The sequence below is a fragment of the Triturus cristatus genome, chromosome 6, assembly GCF_964204655.1.
Source record: "Triturus cristatus chromosome 6, aTriCri1.1, whole genome shotgun sequence".
NCBI classification, from domain to species: domain Eukaryota; kingdom Metazoa; phylum Chordata; class Amphibia; order Caudata; family Salamandridae; genus Triturus; species Triturus cristatus.
In genome coordinates, this window is record NC_140589.1 from 951,064,631 (window position 1) to 951,071,386 (window position 6,756).

A 6,756-nucleotide genomic window follows, 5' to 3' on the forward strand; every position below is an offset into this window, starting at 1 on the left:
AGAAAACATGGAGAGCGAAACACAGGTAATTACATTTAAAAAAATTTTAATTATCTTTTTGCCTTCCACTGGGTTTGTCTCTCGGTCCCCCGACGCCTCTCCAGTGTTGAGGGTCACCACCCGCCACTGCTTATTATTCTCCTATGATACGGCTCTCTTCACCACCAAGAAGCTAACTTCATCATACAAAGATGGCTGCCTTCTATTCCCTGGTTGTAGCTATGTTTAACAGCATTTAGAATGCCGAGAAAGTTAAGGCAGCAATCGCAGCTTAGGCCTCGACAATCAAATTTCAAGGAAACTTCCCTCCTCCATGTGTATTTCACTTTATGGAGGAAACCTTTGAATATATTGCCTACATGTGTAGTAGCCTCTCTTCTAGCTTTAAGACACAAACCTGTTAATACAAGTTTAACATTTAAAGTCATTACTAATATCTTGACGATTTGGAAACCTTTAAGAGAAGGAGAAAATACAAAAATAAAATATTTATTTGCTTAAAGATAAAATGTCTTCAGTGGCTCATGGTGCAAATGTTCTAGTGCATGTGAATCTAGCAGCGCTACCTTTAAAAAAACAAACTACAAAATACTGATTCCTGAAAGACAATGACTTGTCACTTTCCACTTTTTGAGGCTTGTGAAAGAAAGGTGGAATAGGTGGTAATTTCTGCAAATTACAATTTCTAGAACGCTGTTCTTAAAAGCTTAATACAACTGCTTAGAGAAGTATGGTGTTTCTATCTTAATTCTAATCTGGTGAGTCTTCAAATCAGAAGAATTAGAATGGTTTTGGCAAAGAAAGGCCACCGCTAAAACACTGTTATTTATGTGGAAACTTCAATGTGGAAATTACTATCAAGGCATATTTGTTTGCCCTCGCCTGATCAGTCCAAGATACTCAAAGCTGAATCCTCTGTCCCTCCAACCCCCCCAATGCATTTCAATGGAAAAGACGGGTTATCTTCATTGACTGCCTAAGCCAGGTCTGGTGGCTCAGGGGACTAATGTGTCCATTGCAGGGGCCTGTGTTCGACCTCATGGTCACAGGTTCAATTCCCAGCGGGTCCACTCAGCCTTTCATCCATCTGAGGTCGATAAAATTAGTACCATTGAGTTGGGTAACAATAAACATCTGTTATTCAGTGCCAAGATACCTCCGGGTGAATGTGCGCTTTACAAATACACATTATGTGATGTTACGATACACAGTACTGATTTAAAAAACCCATTAAACGTGATTTTGTATATTTGTGTATAATTTAAGTGCTGTTAACAAATATTAATAAACTGATTTGAAGTTTGCTGTAGCCCACACAGCAATTCGTCATATTTAAGCGACAGGTAAATGTTTGTGGTTTGCTGATTGTGCTTTGACACTGGATGGTGAGTCTCCCACATGTAGAGTGTAGCAGAAGAAATATAGTAATGATCATTCTGCAAATGGTAACCGTACCTGAAACCTAGCCAGCATCAGTCCTTCCAAAAGATACAATGAGGTGGAATTTAAAACACAGAAGCCTGGTGCTACCCAAATGAAACATGAAGATATCCTTGACCTTGAAATTTTAGGGTGTTTCATAAGCTAAGGAGGCAAGTAGTGTAAAACACAAACTTTCCTTCAAGTGAACCTCAGTCACTAGTATAGGTGCAAAAAGGGATGAATTGTCAGAATCACTTTGTCCTGCTCAAAGGCGGTGTTTGGGTCAGATGTACCTAGGGCCTGAGCTTACAATTATACCATGCCATAAGTATTGCTGTTAGGAAGGAAGGCCTCCAGGAGTTTAGTTTTATGTCACAGATCACAAGAATCCAGGGGCCATGAGAGTTTTTGCATAAATCTGGCTGGTGCCAGCTTGGTATCCCAAGAGACCATATGGCCTCTGGGCCTTGAAACAAGTGCATCAGGTCGTCAGGTGTTGGTGAAAATCACTGACAGTACAGAAGGATTCACAACAACAGTGGACAGTGCACATCCTAGATTACTCTGGGAAGGGGCGAGAGATTTCTTGGAAATGTAGGATACTTTCTCCCAATCTGAAATCGTCCCACTAAAGGTATCCTACAGCCATAATCCATCAGCCAATTCTCTGAGTAACAGTTCCAGTTCCAGTGGCCCTGTATTATGTTTTTTTTAGGTGAAAGCAAACAATACAGGATCACTGGAACTGCTACCCAGTCGGAGAATTGACTGAAGGAATATGGTTGTAGGATACCTTTAGTGTCCTGAGTACAGAAGGGTTCTCTGTACTTGTTGGAGTAAGCCCCAGTAGTCACTAGGCAGATCATTCTGATGTACATCTGTGTGCAATCGTGCTCCTTCCTATGTCACTCAGCTGCAGTCATTTGTCAATGGTGTGTCGTAGCCATGCTTCAGGCTGCTTTCTGGGCCCTAGTCTCCACTCTAGGTTGATTTGAGAGCTGAGGAGCTAGAGGGAGCACAGCATAAACACCATGGCAATGACGGCTTACCACCGGATCAGTCAACTAGAGTGAAATCAGAGCAACTTTCATCCTTGGCCAGGAGGGAGGCAGCTCACAGTGTGGCTCACGGTAGTACCCATGCCACCTACCTTCTACGCCTGGTGCTCATGGTGCCTGAATGAAGGAGAGAGGGAAGCGGAGGAGAGGAGATAGAAGCATACAGGTATCCAGACACAGTCACTAAGCCACAGAGCAGGTAAGCTGGGTAATGTTGTTATAACCAATGTCATATGTTTGAGGAGAACTGAAATGAAAGTGCGCGGATGAAGCAGCCACCAGTCTGACCTCCAACAAATCCCTGAAATAAAATATAAGGGATACTGAACGACCCCTTGTCTCACCTAATGCAGAAGAATTTGAGGTTGGAGCTCACCATCTCAAAAATCTTAAACCAAGGTGATCACTTAATGACCACTTGGGTCATAAGAAGGACAGCAATTCACAGCTAACAATCAAAAAAGCACGCAACTCAATAAAAACAAAATACAAGTTTAGTTGCCTCAAATTGCTTAGAAGCAGATCAGATAAGACCAGGGATCTGCCAAAGAAACATGTCTCACTGCCTCCTCTAGCCGCACACGAGAAATATTGGTTCATAGATTTGATCTCTCCTGAACAAACTTACAGACTGTGCAGGCAAACTGAAGGGCTTAGGTAGCAGGCCATAAAAATACAACCACAGCTAGCGCAAACAAGTGTGAAAATCAAAAAACTAATTAAGAAACCTTTTTGAAAAATCCTCCAGCATCTCAAATTACACTTTCAACTCCTCTGGGGTTTCCTTCCAGTGGAGCTGGGACAATTTTTAGTGTAGGGGTGCTGACCTGGCATCATCCTGCTACAATCATAGGGAGAATAACCGATGCCTGTGTTGTTAAACAAGGCAGTGTAGCTTAAGAGAGAAACCCAGCTAGTTCTATATTGTTATGCAGGACTTTTTTGAAATCGTAGTGTTTGGGTTTATAAATTAAAACATAGCGATGTTTTGCACTTTCACATAGTTCCCTGCACTTTTTGATTTGTAATTCTGGTACAACTGTACAAATGTTAGATGGTGCATTAACTTTAGCCGTGGGAGCCGAACCCCAATAATCACCCGAACCCCAATGTATCAAACACCCTGATTTTCACCCAATTAATTTGGCTCCAAAATCTCTGATATATCTTGTGGTTAGAGACTACACTCCTCATCAAAATATACATTTCAACAGGATAAGGCAAACATAGATTTATTACAGAATTAGTAATAAAAACGAAAAGAAGAAAAATTTATGAATTGCCATAAAGGCCCAAATACATAAATACTGAGCCATAAAACTTAGCCCCAATTAGGCAAGTCCAGGCAAAACCACAACTCAAACTCATAAAGAGTACTGACAGCAGCCCCATAAGAAAATGTATGTCAAATGGAATTAATCTCAGAAGAAAAACTGAAACATCTCTCCAGCAGCAGCTGATGCTACAGCAACCCTAGAAACAACAATGAAAATGACCCCTGTGATTCTAAAACCCCAAAATATTTATACACAAATCACACAACCTTTTAATAGATTCTGCAAATTCAGCATAGTATGGACATGGTTACGGTCTCATTGGTAAATCAGAAACAACAATATAATTCTTTAAATCTTGAATACTAACCCATTTCTTAAGGTAAGAGAAATCTTTCACCACTCCCTCAGCAACTGCACTCTGGGGATGTTTAGCACAAAATGAAACATTTCTTAAGCAATGGCTCGTAGATTTAGCACGCCTTCAACGGAACTTCCAGCGAAAGTCCTTGAATATGAAATTTTAAATATATGATGGAAGTTTCATTCACAATACACACTTTCAGTTGTTCATCTTTGATTCCTTGACGCCATTCACTTCACATTCCACAGAACCAATAGGAGAGCTGGTTTGCATCTGGACACTCATTGGGCGGAGAATGAGCAGGAGCGAGATGAGCAGAATACCAGAAACTGCATTCATATTCAAATAAATGGTGTCTCCCATGAAAATATGGCATAACTACTTCACAGTATTACTTACATTTCAAAGTGACAATACATTTGTTTCAAGTGCACATCATTAATTCATCAATTACGGCTCTATGCATCATTAAAACCACAAATTTTCCAAAATAATTTTCACAGATATCACACATTTGCACATTTTCAAAAAGCCACTACAAATCTATTGTACAGGTATCATTTTGAAAGAAAGACTTTTAGTGGAAAAGTGTTCTGTACTGGAAAAAAATATTTTAGAAGATTAATAAAATGTGAAACTATAGTTGGTGTTCTATTTTTTTTATATCATAGTAAATTATTTGCCACAAAGGCTTTTCCACTCCAGATTTCCTGTGAAAAAATAAGTTTTTGCGCACCTTTCTACTCTTACGAAATGACTCACTTCTGATTAATTTAGGTGAAATTTCAGAGGTGCTGATAGGGGTGAGCAAGACATGATTGTGACTATCCAAAAACTTCTGACTGTGTTGGTATTCCCTAATATTGCAAAGACTGCACCTCTGGCAGTCTCCAGAGAAAAACATACTATCTGTCATTCACAATTGTTGAATTTCCATGCACTGGGTGGACATTTCAAAGTCCAAACATTCTTCAGATCCTGACTTTGGGAATGTTGATTTAACTTTTCATGAGTGAAAGTTACATTGACTTATGCACATATATTTATCTCCATTAATCCTGGCCTTACTTTAGTGATACATTTCATATGTGAACTAGTAGAGTGTAAACAATGTAAAAGACCTCTCTGGTTGGAGCCTTGGTTCCACCCAAAGGAGTATTTTTCTTTTACCTCAGTTTATTGGTACTTTGATATATTGTTCCGCTTTTTATAGAGTGCTTGCATTGTAATTCATAATACACTATTTTACATCTCAGAAGTACACTAAATCATCAAGTTAATCATCTCATAGATAAGTTTTAAACAGAAAGCAATTGTTTTCTTTTTGCTTTAATTTCTTATCACTCTTTTTTAATAATTTAGTTAGGACTCAAAAATAAAGCCATAGCTACTGGCTTGGCCAATGTTTGTTAATATTATATGCTATGTAAATGTGCTTAGTCCTTATGGGAGCACTATGAACAGATTGAAATGGTCTGACTATCAACTGAAAAAGAGCAAGAATACTTTTTCAGCCTACTTAAATTATTTTTTACCGGTAACATTCCACATTTGAGAATGAATTGCCTTATTTGTACGTCCCATATTGGCAAGCTATATTTTGAACAGTTTGGAAACTTTAAAATGGATGCTAGCAAACACTTTTTTACATAAATGAAGTTTTGGAAAACTTGGTATTCTTTCTGATTTTAACCTCTTCTTGATCTCACCAACTGTCACTACAGATCAAACTGTAAAGATTTGCTCACTTTGCAGCAACACACACACATATAAATAAAGATGTAAATAAAACAGGAATAGGTGGCAGTTTGTAATAAAAGCTTTACCTACTTGACTTAATCACAACTAACATTTGGGACCCTTTAAACACAGAGCAACAGCTGCAATAGAAAACATATAATTAGCCCCGGTGTTATCGTCTTGAAATATCTCCAGGTTCTGTTGGAGTTATTCAGCCCCTTCCACACCCCTAATTCCAACACCACTGTTTCCTTTGTTAAAGTTCTTTAGCCAACAGTGGCAAATGCAGCGGCGATTACTGATCTAAGAAGAGCTATGTCACCAGCAACTTTCTTAGGTAGCCAATGGAACACATTTGTCGCCAGATACAATGAAAAATAGGTTTCTCGTAAAGTTCAAATTCATAATCCAGCAGGATTTAGGGATCATACCAGGAGAACACCTCCACCAAAACAACTCGAAATAATGGTCATCTAGACACAAAACATTCCTGGAGCCACAAGGTTTGCAGAGAATTCACTAACTGTCACCTCCACTTTAAGTGCCAGCTAATGAACGGGAAGAAATATAAAGATGCCCTGGAGGTTGTTTCGTGCATGTCCTCATCGAAGATCCTTATAATAAGGGTAGGGATAAACAGCCCTCTAGATGTAAGTATCTTCAGGAACAAAAAGATCCTTACAGAGACTCAAGCCCCGTTCGAGATGACACCCGAAAGCAACACTTACACTTCCCACACTTTGTCAGATGCAAGAAGCTAAGAATAGAGCCATAAAGCGGCACTCGGACAAGTTTAAGATTAGAGTACAACTCTTTCCAGTTTCTTGTAGTTTATGTGCAAAATGGCAAAGGCTTTGCATGAGATTGGGGAAGAAACAATGACTAGAAGTAACTGCAA